Source organism: Papio anubis, chromosome 4 (assembly GCF_008728515.1).
Source record: "Papio anubis isolate 15944 chromosome 4, Panubis1.0, whole genome shotgun sequence".
NCBI classification, from domain to species: domain Eukaryota; kingdom Metazoa; phylum Chordata; class Mammalia; order Primates; family Cercopithecidae; genus Papio; species Papio anubis.
Genome location: NC_044979.1, coordinates 40,072,434 through 40,086,657, shown reverse-complemented (window position 1 = coordinate 40,086,657; position 14,224 = coordinate 40,072,434).

The window sequence follows — 14,224 nt, the reverse complement described above, 5'->3', positions numbered from 1 at the left end:
AACACAGTTTTTTGAACTGAGCAAAGAGAATATTTACAAGTTTGAAAGAAAGTGAACAGAGTAAAAATAAAGACACGACTCAAAGGAAATAAGGAAGTATTTTACGTCTGTGAAATATCCCAGACTCATCATTTAATAAGTATCTCTAAAAGAAACCTAGCAGAAATGTTTTCATGTGAGCTACCTGCTGAACTACAGCATCCTAATGCACATTTATAATCATTAGATAAATTAATTTTAATAATTTATTGGTGCTAATGGTTGTATCAGACACTACTGATGTCTTGCCTGTCCAGCAGCCCTTCTCTGATTCAATTTAGGTAGTAATGTGCCCAGTTAAAAGAAATTAATAATCACTTAAACCAGTTGCTATAGTTTGGATGTTCTTCCCTCTAAGTCTCATGTTGAAATACAATGCCCAATATTGGTGGTGGGGCATGGTAGGACGTGTTTGGGTCATGGGGGTGGATCCTCCATGGCTTGGTGCTGCCCTCATGATAGTGGGTTCTTGATATCTTGTTTAAAAGTGTGTGGCCATTTGTTTTTTTGCCATGATTAATATGTTGTCTTTGCTTTCAGGGTTTTTAATGACCACAGCAAGCAAGCATGCAGCTTACTGCTTGAAAGGGTCTTGCCTTACCGAAGCTGGATTGCAGTGGCCTTTTGAGGCTTACTACATCCTCAAACTCCTGGGCTCAAGTGATCCTCAGCCTCCCAGTGGTCTTTGTAGACAGCCTGATGGAGTCTCATGGCACAAGAAGATTAAAACAATGTCTCCAATTTTAATAAATTTCTGCAATCCAAAAAAGAAAAAAAAGAGTGTGGCACCTCTGTCTGCTCCCCCTCACACACACATACTTTTTCTTCCACTCTTTGTGTGATGTGCCTGCTGCTACTTCACCTTCCACCACGAGTAAAATCTCCCTGAGGCCTTCCAGAAGCCAAGCAGATGTCAATGTCATGCTTCCTGTATAGCCTGCAGAACTATGAGCTAGTTAAATATCTTTTTAAAAAGAAATTACCCAGTCTCAAGTTTCTCTATAGCATTGTAAGAATTTCTTAATAGACCAATTATGACCGTCTCATCAAACTTTGTCAATAACTACTCAAAAAAATGGATATAGGTATTGGTTTCAGCCAACAAGACACAATGAGTCATCTGCTAAGAACCTCTAGACAGTAGTTTTTCTCCATGACACAGAGGTGTAGAAAAAGAAAGAACAAAAACAAACAAACAAACAAAAAACACCCAAAATCTCTTTGTAGCAAACTTTGCTCCTTACTCTGGGTGTTGCTGTCATGTGAGGAAGTCATGACTGTTTAAGCCTCTGTAGGCATATTAAGGTCAGATGGAGGTGAGAATCGGCTATCATGCTGGGGATAGTCAACGGGAAGGATTGAGTGAGCCTGGGGTCTTGATATTACTGACAACAAATGCAGAGTAATCTGCCTCTAAACTGTGACTTAAATAAAGTACAACATGAATGTTCTCATTGGTTTAAGCCAAAGTTAGTGGGTTTTCATCTTAAGTGATATTATGTTTTGATGAATCCTTTAAAAACTCCAAATTTTCCATTTACTAGCATAGTTGACTAACTACAATGTATGGTTATTTCAGATTCCTACATTAAAAAGCCAAAAAAAAAAACCCAACAAATATTTTAATTTTCACTTCTCTTCTTTTGACACTAGAAATTATTTTCTTTCTGGACCTTGTTTGTCTCAAATTGTGTGAAGTGCTACTTAGTACAGCAGCCTAGATCATGTAAATAGAGATTTTCATTCATAAGGCTCAAGGTGGGAATCAGAAATCTGTATTCTATTAAGACTGGGAAGAAAAATAGTTACAAGTTCCACAGATGGTTGGTACTTTAGCCTATTATAAAGCAGTATCACATGTGTGGCAGGACCTCAGATTCAGGTGGTATCTGTAAGAGAAGGGCATAAAGAAACACAATATTATTGTTATAGTGAAACATCTAAATATTCACATGAAACGGGATAAAGACCGTAAATCAGCTCAGGCCATTTCGTATTTTTCCACCAAATAATTTTATAAAAAAGTATTCAGAACGTGTTGGACTTTTGCATTTGGAATAAGAAATTGTGGACTATGTTAACCTGAGTCCTGCTTTATTGTAAAATCTACTAATAATATATGTTTATTGAAAACTTAAGTGTATCATATTATGTTATAATAGAAGAAGCAATTGGCCAGGCACAGTGATCTATAATCCCAGAACTCTGAGAGGCTGACGTGGGAGGATCATTGGAGCCCAGAAGTTCAGGAGCAGTCTGGACAGCAAAGTGAGACTCTATCGCTACAAAAAATGAGCCAAGCTTGCTGGCATGTGCTTGTGGTCCCAGCTGCATAGAAGGCTGAAGAAGGAGGATTGATTGAGCCTGGGAGATTGAAGCCGCAGTGAGGCAGGTTCACACCACCGCTCTCTAGTCTGGGTGACAGAGTGAGACCCTGTCTCTGAAGAAAAGGAAAGGAATAATGATCACATGATGAACTGTATTCTGGTCTATATGCTGGTCTGTGTGATAAGAATACAATACTCTACAGCAGTATTCTCAAACTTCGGCCTAAATCAGACTTACATGGCGGTCTTATCTATATATAGATTTGCTAGGCCCACCCCCCAAATTACCAAGTTAGTAGCTCTGGGGTGGGTCTCTGGAATTTGCATTTCTAACAAATGCCCAAGTGATAATAATAATGCTATTGGTTTAGCAACCACACTATAGTCTACAAACTTTGTCTATAAAGAAGAAAACACCAAACATTTCAGGCTTGTGACCCATAGGAGGAATTTTTCACAACTTTCTCAACTCCGCCATTGTAGCTCAAAAGCAGACATAGACAATATGTAGACTAATGATCATGGCTGTATTCCAATAAATGTTTACTTACAAAAAATATTCATGAGGCTGTATTTGGCCCACAGCCATAGTTTTCCAATCTCTGCTCTAGAGCAGGATTTTTCAACCTCGGCATTATGGGCATCTTGGAATGGATAATTATTTGTTGTGAGGAGCTGTTCTGTGCATTGCAGCAAGTTTAGCCAGCATACTTGGCCTCTACCCACTAGATTATAGAAGCATCTCCCCAGATGTGACAAGCAGAAAGTCTTTATACTTTGTCAAATGTCTCTTGAGGGGCTACCCCCAGTTGAAAGCTAAAACTCTGGAAAGAAATAGGTATTAAAGAAAATTAGCATGTTTTGATAGAAAACAGGGGAAGCCAGATTCCAAAGAAAGGGAAATTTGAACAACCTGAGTGAACATTTCTGATTCTCTGTTTATCATGACTTCTGGCAGATTCCTCTAGAAACCAAACTATCAAGTTGGGGCCAATTTCATGACCTATCAGAAAGTTGAATAAAACTGTTATTTTGAAAGCTTCTGAAAATTCAGATATAAGGTGCTTGCTTCAAAGCAAAATCCGGTTGCTGGTGTCATGCTAGACTATTACTGACTTCAGTAAGGATGGTATCATGTTCAAGAGGCCAAAAAGGAGGCCTGGAGACAGTAAACAAGATAGAGGGTTTATTAAGGGAACTTAAATACAGGGCAGTCCAGTGGTGGCAGGCTGGATAGGAGAACTGCAACCACTTACAGAAATGCAGTTTATATACCATTTTCATTTAGCCCTCTCCCCCTAGCAACCTCTATGTAACCCAGAAAGAGGGCTGTCATCCATTCTATAGCCTGCATTCCATGGGATGGGCTGAGAATTTAGGTGTTCCTCACAGATAAAGAATGAAACCTTGTGTTGGCCATTTCCAAATTCCTAAGCTCAGAATTCCAAACACACATTCCTCTTAGGCCATAGGGTCATTCTCAGTCAGGTGCATATGCCATACATCTAGGTGAGTGATTTATGAGATGGATACCACCAATTACATATTTTCAAGGGTGTATATACTGGTTAGTGTAACAGTATATACACTTATCAGACTTATCTTTTAAGTATAGGGAGAACAGACTTATCTTTTAAGTATAGGGAGAACAGACTTGCGCCACTGAGACCATGCAGGTTACAGAGAGTCTAGCGACTCACATTCTCTCAGCAGCATCAACAGTGATTTGCAGTGTAGGGCCAAGGTGAGGTTTCTTAACATGTAGTTCTTTAGAGCAGCATCAGCACCCCCTGGGAGCTTGTTAAAACGCAAGTTTTGGGTATTTACTCCCTATCTACTTAATCAAATAATCAGGATTTGGGGCCCAACAATCTGTGTTTTATTTTTAACAAGTCCTCCAGGTGATGCTGATGTATGGTAAAGTAATAATCACCATTCCCATTTTCACCTGAAAACAGAAATGTTTTAACCCCCGCTCTTTCTTCCCCTCCAAAAGCCATAAAAAGAGAGGCCCAGCTTGCCAACTGGATTTCTGCCTTCCAATGACTGTTGAGCTGCCACTGCCAGATAAATCCTGAATAACCTGAACTGCCAGATGTTGAGAAACTTTTATTTGGGGAAGTGAGTAAGCAGAGGAAGATTACAAGCCATTTAATGTGGGCATAGTTACTGGCAAGATAGAAATTAAGCTGAGGTAGAACAGGTGGCTATTATAGCGGCATAATAATTAATGGGAGAAAAAGCATCAAAAAGTCAATTTAGGTATAATAAAACTCTAAAGGGCTAAAGACCACACTCTCAAAACATCTCTGAAGCTAACAAACACAATTCCTAAATATAAAGGATTAATAGAGAAATTGAAAATGAGACTGATTCTCATTTAAAGATCACTCAATTAGGTATATGACTATATCATCTAAACATAAACTGAGTCTCAATATTTAAGCATCCTCCAATGCTTTTAATGATTTTTGGTTTAACAGTTTCCATTATTGCTACTGGGTAGCAAGTCTGAAATTCCACAGCGCATTTCCAGAAAGCTCACCAATGAAGTCATTATTGATGTGTAAAGTATTTTTATTGTGAACTAGAGAAGAACTTGTGGTGTTTCAGTTGCTCAAAATAACTACAAACATCTGCCACCCAAATATTTGAAAATCTTATATTAATATATATAGTGTTTTAAAAAAGATGTTAACATTTTTAAATTAACTATTAAAAATTGCTTTTAGATTTTTTAAAAAATATCAATTCAAATCAGTTTCTGAGTTTGTGAATTTGTACATTGGAAAATATATGTAGGGAAAAGAAAGAGAGATCAGACTGTTACTGTGTCTATATAGAAAGAAGTAGACATAAGAGACTCCATTTTGTTCTGTATTTGAGATGCTGTTAATCTGTAACCCTACCCTCAACCTTGTCCTTGCAAGAGACATGTGCTGTGGTGACTCAAGGTTTAACGGATTTGGGGCTGTGCAGGGTGTGCTTTGTTAAACAAGTGCCTGAAGGCAACTTGCTGGTTAAAAGTCATCACCATTCTCTTAATCTCAAGTACCCAGGGACACATACACTGCGGAAGGTTGGAAGGTCGCAGGGACCTCTGCCTAGGAAAGCTAGGTATTGTCCAAGATTTCTCCCATGTGATAGTCTGAAATATGGCCTCGTGGGAAGGGAAAGACCTAATCGTCCCCCAGCCTGACACCCATGAAGGGTCTGTGCTGAGGAGGACTAGTATAAGAGGAAAGAAGGCCTCTTGGCAGTTGAGATAGAGAAAAGCATCTGTATCCTGCCCATCCCTGGGCAATGGAACATCTCCCTGTAAAATCCTATTGTATGTTCTATTTACCGAGAAAGGAGAAAACTGCCTTAGGGCTAAAGGTGGGACATGCTAGTGGCAATGTTGCTCTTTATGCACTAAAAAGGTTTATGGAGTTTGCATATGCATATCAAGGCACAGCACTTTTCCTAAACTTATTCATGTCACAGAGATCTTTATTCATATGTCTTACTGCTGACCTTCTCCCTACCATGATCCTATTATCCTGCCACTTCCCTTTTCTAAGATGGTAAAGATAATGATCAATAAATACTGAGGAAACTCAGAGACCAGTGCCAGCGAGGGTCCTCTGTATGCTGAGTGCTGGTTCCCTGGGTCCACTTTTTCTTTGTCTATACTTGGTCTCTGTGTCTCATTTCTTTTCTCATCTCTCGTTCCACCTAATGAGAAATGCCCACAGGTGTGGAGGGGCAGAACACCCCTTCAAATATACATTTAAAAAGCAAAAGCAGGAAAAAAGTTCCACTAACAAGTATTTTTAAGAGCATATTTGAGATTTACCAATACTTGATTATACATATTAATATTTTTATTTGTTTTGTATCTTAAGACACTAAAATAGGTTTTAAAACTTTGAGGCATATAGGCTGGGCGTGGTGGCTTATGCCTATAATCCCCGCACTTTGGGAGGCCGAAGTGGGCAGATCACTTGAGGTCAGGAATTTAAGACCAGCCTGGCCAACATAGTGAAACCCTGTCTCTACTAAAAATACAAAACTATGCCCGCGTGATGGCGGGCACCTGTAATCCAAGCTACTCGGGAGGCTGAGGCAGGAGAATCACTTAAACCCATGATGTGGAAGTTACAGTGAGCCAGAATCATGCCACTGCACTCCAGCCTGGGCGACAAAGCGAGACTCCATCCCAGGACAAAAAACAAAACAAACAAACAAAAATTGAGGCATATAAAGCAAAATAAACAATAACAAAAACATGAAACTGTCATTTATAGTTCAAAAGCATTTTTCAAAAGTAATTTTCATTGTCTGTAGAGGAAAATTTTACTTTTCAGACAGTTTTTGTTTCTTTTGCATTACTCTCATTCTGAACATAATACTCAAATTGAAAATCCATTTTTGGCAGAGTTGCTTAGAATTCCCAAAGTTACATTTGCTGGCAAAAGAAGCAAAATAGGTCTGAACACAGTTTTTAAAACTACCAACAGAAATCCTTTAAAAATATTTTACATATGTAACTTGGTAAAAAATGTGTGCAGATATTTCACTAGGAAATAAAATGATGTTGTCTTTAGAAACTACTCTAGTAAATGAAGCTCTTCTTCAGTGTACTAAACTAAGGCAGCATGCTATCATTCTAAAACAAAACAAAACAAAACACAAGTGCCTAAATCTTTTCCACTGTCTCCTTTGGCCTAAAGTATAACGTCTAACTCCAATTAAGTGCCATTTGTTGTGGGAAAAGTTGAACAACTAACTCCAGGGATGTTCTGATTTTAGTTTTTGAGGAATATAATACTTTTTATTTTATTGCGAATAAAATACATGTTTTTTTTCACAAGAGCTTTAGGATGTCTTTTCAGATTCTTAAAATACCTGAAAAATATACACTTAAAAATATATCCACCTGTTTTAGGTATTTAAAAATATATATATAATTAACTGAGGTAATAGAAAGTGTTTGGGCAAATAAAATGTCTAAATAAAACCATTTAACCTCTCTGGAAGTCCACCAAGTGGATTACACAAATAACTCCTAGAGATTTGAATAATAATCAAGTTATAATCAAAAGATGGAAAAGAGATGTCATCAATAATCTAGAACATCTTTTTCTAAGTACTTTCTGATAAGCATAACTTACTATATTGTGGGGTTCCAGTGTAAATCCATGACACTTTCAGTGGTGAAATCAGAAACAAATACAGATATATCACCAATGGAAAATGAAACATTTCTAATACTCATAGGATTTGCTTACCCTGCCAATTCTTTCTCTAATCTCTTTGAAGAACAGCTGAGAAGAGAACTGCTATATGATATGTTAGGTTCCACGGGAGTCAGCGGGTGAGGGGCAGGCAGCTGAAAGAACACTCAAGATACCACAGGTAGGTGGGCAGTGGCTTTATTCAGCAGCAGCTCACTCACACTTGGTGCTTCATTTATGCGCCTTACAAGCAATAGTGGCCAAGAGCTAGTGATGAGCCCTCCCATGTTATGGCTACGTAACTGTGATTATATAACACAAGGGATTGTGCGTCTGTGCTCCAAACCCACTGTGCCATGCTGTGCCAGTTGTGTACCTTGGTCTATACTTGACTGCAGTGCAGCCATCTCCTTACAGATATCTTAGCAGAGGTTGAGAGTTGCCAGTATTTAGCACTATGAATTATCAACATTTTATTAGCTGAGAAACATTGGCTTTTACACAGCAACTAAGTGGCAATGTTTGAAATAGATTTTAAATTTTTTTTTTTTTTTTTTGTATTTTTTAGTAGAGACGGGGTTTCACTCGTGTTAGCCCGGGCTGGAGTGTAGTGGCCGGATCTCAATCTCACTGCACGCTCCGCCTGCCAGGTTCCCGACATTCTTCTGTCTCGACCTCCCAAAGTGCTGGGATTACAGGCTTCAGCCACCGCGCCCGGCCAGATTTTAAATTTGTCTGGCTTGAAAGTTCAAAATGTTTCCCAAACTGTCTGAAATATCAAAAAGTCATTTGATCGCTGAGGATGCACTGAAACATTTTCAGAACTAACTATTGCAAGTGAGCACGTGGGACATTCCCAAATCCATATCATGTGGTATTGTGCTGATACAATCATATCTTGCTCTCAAGCTTTTGTTTGTGCAACCCAGGAATTATCAATTTAATTCTAATTTAATTCAGATAGCATTCTGGCCATTTGATTCACTATTTTCTATAAAGATTGGGGGTGATGAAAGTCATCTTGCTTCTGGAAGAATATGAGAGCTTCAGACCGTAACCTTAAAAAAAAAAGGGTTTGGGAATTATTGGGAGAGAATATTTTCCCTGATATTTGTCTCCATTAAATAATATGAATAGTTTTTATTAATTGCTAGAAATGTTGAAAACATTGAATTTAATTTTAGCCCATCCTTTTCTATTTTGCATGAGAAATGTTTTAATTTAAAAGTGATATAGAAGAGAATTATAGAACTTCAACGGAAATACCCAAATAAAAATGTTGAGGCACTAGTTCCCCTTCAGAATTTATCAGGCTGTTCATGTTTATACAGACAAAGTTTATACAAAGCTCTAGATGAATGAACTCTATCAAAAACATGTTTGCTTTGCTCTAAAAAATGAAAGCAATGTAATACACATCTTCAAGACACACTGATATTTCTACATTTAAAAATTGCCACATTTACTAAGGAGATTAAAAAAAGATAAAAAGATATAGAAAAAAATGCAAACCAAAGGAAAATCCCCTGATCCTCAATTTGGCATAGACAAAGAGCTTTTAATCTTGTTTGGGGATATTACATCCATTCATTACTGCAAAATAAAATCGGTTCTTTAGACAAAATGAATTGTGCTCAAAGGCTTATCCTACTTAACATAATGAAAAACTGCTTATTAAACCAGTTGTGGTCCTCCCCAAAGAACTGAGATGAATATGAAGTCTTAAATATTTATTTGCCATACCGAAGACAGGGAAACAAGGCACTTACTGGTCATAGCCCAAATCAAGCCTGTTTCTGAGCTCAGTGTAAACAAGCTAAAATATAATTAACAGGTAGTAAATATTCCACAGAAGCTACTGGGGTGTAAGACACAGATATGGGAAGAAAAGTAGGACACCTGCCCATGGAGACAGAAGGTTTAAATCAACAGAGCATATGCTCCAGTGAAATATTAGTTTCAAATATTATTGTAAACTCTCAGCAAGCCAAATTATCAGTTCTGTAATATTGCATTACTGCATTATTGCATTATAATATGAAGAAAATAGCACTTAGAAAGAATAAAGTTTTGCAACTTCTTTAAAGACCAAGCTTTTACACTTTAACATTTTTACTTTGTACTTTTGATTAAAATTAGACTTGGTAGAGTAAGAGAAGGGAAATTGAAGGTCTGCCTGTTTGTGTGGCCAGGCCAGTGAAAAATGTGAAAAGGTCCACAGGGTACCCAGGGATGATGGAGCCCACCTGCAGGAGCTCAGATAATTTTTATTCTCCTTGTTTAAATATACACATGTATGCGCATGCACACATACCTGGTTTCCTGGGTATCATTTGGATACAGGCCAGTGCTTGCTCTTAAGAACACTGTGCCTTTCATTCCTTCCACAAACTTTTATTGAATTTGTAAATGTGCAAGACATAATGTTCAGGGAAAATTAGATACAATGTTCCATTCTTAATCCCAGAGTTAGAAGATTTATACTTTTAAATCTCGTTAAAAAACGTATTTTCTAACTACTGACATTCCAATATTTAGAGAAAGAAGTTGGGCACTCAAACTATTTCATGGATTTCTATGACATTGGTTCCTATGGCATTTATTTATTTATTTTTAATTTATCAAATTTGTTTTAAAAAATATTTATCTATTGTTATAGAAGAATGTAAATAGTCAATAACAAAACTTTCTTTCTAAGCATACTTTCCACTTATCCTACAATAAACCTATTAATCTTTTTAACAAAATAATTTTCAATGACTGTATACTGAAGTCAAAACCTGATGTTTTAACTCATAGTTCTCGGGAATGTAAGTCTAGAAATAACATTGCTATTGAGTACTCAAAGCGTTATTGGGAAAATGCATGTATTTTCAAAGTATAACACAATAATTTTTAGAAAATAAGGGATAAACTGTCCACTTACTAATATATAAAAATATTTATAGACCATTGTCTTAAGAAATGCAGTGTGATGATAGTTCAATATGAGTACAAGATGAAGCTCTCAAGTACAGCATTGCTTTCGCTGCTAATGAGAGAGAATCTAATCTTTCTATGAAGAGAGAGAAAGTTTCACATTTCTTAGTGTGTTCCAGGATATCCTATATTCTTTACATTTGGAGGAATCGACCATGAAGGAGTTGGCTGTGGTGTCAGCATGTGAAGGTAGAGGAACTCCAGCTCAATGAGAGGCTTCCTGGATCCACTTGCCTCAATGGCCCTCTGATGGAGTCCAGGTGGGAGAATGCAGCTGGGCAGCTTGAGGGGCTTGAATGGAGGGGAAGGAATAGTGCTGTTTTAAGACCCAGGCCCTCTCCTGGGGAAGGCAGCATAGGGCTTGGATCTTGTCTTCCTGGCAGGTTTGCAAAGCTCCTTGCACAGGGGTGACTCTCATGGCCCCTACTAAGGACTACAGCATCGTTAGCATCTCTGCCAGCCTCTCTCGTTGTTGGGACAGTTTGAACCTCTCTTCCTTCGATTCTTGAACCAGGGCAGGGAATGCCTCCATCAGCATCGCGTTGGGCTCTATCTTCACCTTTTTGTAAGTATCTAACTCCTTTTTGGCAGCACTAAGCTTGTTAGTGATTTGGCATTTCTCCTCCATCTGTGAATCCAGTGTTTCTGCAAGCTGTTTCTCACATATTACATATAGTCGATTCCTAACAGACTGAACAAGTCATTCTGCAGGCTGGGAAGTCTAAGATCAAGGTGCCAGCAGATATAGTGTCTGGTGAGGACCCACTTCCACATTCATAGAAGCTGTGAACTGTCTTCTTGAATTTAAGAAATACGTCTCAGGAGAAACTGTAGCAAATGAGAAAATACACTGTGAATTTTGGTGCAAATAGATGACAAATTGTTATGTAATTGATGATGGTGGGATTATATTATGAACCAAGTATAAATGGCTTTAAAAGATCTCTGAATAAAAAAAAAAACGTGAAGCAGCATATTTCAAGTTCCAGATGAGAGTATACCCACAGGGAGCTGTGAGGGCAGGATTCCAGGAGGCGGGAACACTAGGGAGGGCACAGAGGCAGAGCAGTGGGGAGAGCCTGAGGTCCAGGAGGACACCATCTTGCTCCCAGGTTGCAACTCAAGTATCTCTTGGTTTGGCTGCCTGCTCCTCACTTCAGTGCTGGGTGCTATGGACTTGAGAGCCTCTTGGGCTCCTACTAGGGGTTTCAGTAACTCCAAATGTAGAGGTTAAAATTTGGGACATCATATCAATTTCTGCTCAAGTCCCTCATTCTCTGACTTCTCCATTGGTCTCCTTATCAGAACTGGAGATTTTTGAATGGATGCTCCAGATCTTCCCCTGGAAGCTTGTATCTCTTCTCAATTCTACTAGCAAGTCTGATGTACTTAAAAATATTTTACTTTGCTTTAATTCCTTTCATTGTTTGAAAACAAACAAACATGTCTTAGCATTTGAACAGAATATGTTCCTCTCTGTGAAATTCTTCTTTGCAGAAAAGCAAAAAAGATCTGCTTATTAATTCTAAAAGACATTGAAGAAGCCATTTGATGGAGTTTACCCATTTTAGACAGGGGTTCCCAAAGTGATGCTTAACCATGTGTGAGCATCTCCTCACTGATCTTTGCAGTACAGGACCTTCAATTCTTGGGACCTTAACTCACTTGAAATGAGAAAAATGATAGACAACAATCCATGAAATATTCTCTCTTGATAAACTTTTGCTTTAGTATTTCAGGCACTGATTACAATATGAGACTGAATGAGTATCTTTTTCTTTTTATGTGTCAATATTTAAGTTACTTATTTTCTATAAACATAACTGAATATAAACATTTTACAACTAGTAAATGAACTAAAGCTTTATATTGGCATGGATTCAAAGCTTCAAAATATTATATAGATTAAATTTATACAATTCAAGTTGCTAGATATAGGTTGTCAAAAATTAGAGAAGGAAGGCTGTTACTAGGAAAATCAGAGTCTGAATCCCATTTGTTTTATAATATCATTGTGGTATTAGGGAGTTTACTTACACTGTGACTATTTCCATTGCTATAAAATATGTAACATCTACAACTTTTCAAAACTGAATAAGTTAGAATATAGAGAACCAAAATAATACAAGAAAAAAAAATATGTATGCTCTCTATATACAAACAGACCCCAGTTGGAAATTGAATTGCCAGCTAAAAACTTGAAATAATTGAATGAATGCAAAGAAAAACAGCAAACTAAAGGAGTCAGAGAGAAGATAATCTATATGGAGCTCAAATAGAGATAAACTGGTAGAAGGATAAATACAAGTGCAAACACATGAGGCAAAGACATAAGTAGATAAGACAATTTTGACCACAATTTATATCTTCTCATTGTATGAAAAAGTGAAATACTAGATTCATGTGCTCGATTTATACCATGCAAAATATGAGGACAGAGAACTGGTCATCTCTGTGTTGTGAAATTTGTAAAATGCTTGTCACACTTTTTCATTGAGTGTGGATTTTACAAATAGGGGAGAACAAACAATGTGTGTGATCAAGAAACAAATGGAGTATGAATAAAGAGAAAAGAGACAAGAATAACAAAGATACAACATAAGAATATGAATGGAACTGTTGTTTTTTCGAATACGCTTTGGATATGTAAGAGGCATCTTCATCGCAGAAATTGACCTTGGACTTATCTAGTACATTATTATTTTGTTGAACAACATTAAACATCTGCTTACCAAACATTTGCTGCCATTCTAAAAACTTCTAAGCACTGTACTCAATATGAAAACTGAAGTGTTTCACAAAAGTCTATTCTCATAGTAGCTTTTTAAAAAAGATATTCCTGATTACATGTTTCACTTGTGCACCTGAGCACCTAGAGAAAGGAGACCTTGGGAGGACTATTTCTAACCAGTAACTGAAAACATCAACCTTCTTATTCCCATAACCACACTTACTTCAGTATAATAGGTGATTTCACCTTTCTTAGAAGATTGAGTTTATTGACGTGCCCAAATAATGCAATAATGGGGTAAGTGCGTGTATTAGTCTGTCTTCATGCTGCTGTGAGGACATACCTGAGACTGGGTAATTTATAAAGAAAAGAGGGAGGTTTAATTGATTCACAGTTCTGCATGGCTAGGAATCCTCAGGAAACTTATAATCATGGTGGAAGATGAAACAGGCACATCTTACATGGTGACAGGTGAGAGAAATTGAGGGAAGGGAGACGCCCCTTATAAAACCATCATGAGAAGAGCATGGGAGAAACCACCCTCGTGATTCAATTATCTCCACCTAGTCTCGCCCTTGACACATGGGAATTATTACCATTTAAGGTGAGATTAGGGTGGGGACACAGCCAAACCATGTCAGTGTGGGAGAAAAAAGGAAAAAGGAAAGAGAAAAGACAGATGAAAATGGAGAAGAAAATTATCATGAATAAAACAGACATACTGGAATAGAAGATACTCTGCAATAGAAACTGATTTCGGATGAAAATGAACTTAAAAGCACACTATTCCTAGAATAGAAACCTAATGTATTCAATGCAATTTTTTCCTGGGATTCCAGCTATTCCCGCCCCACAAGCTACAACTTTAAAGACAAATGTGTGGGTGTTATCTTTTTTTCCTTTTGATTGTAATTCATTGTTTTTCTTAT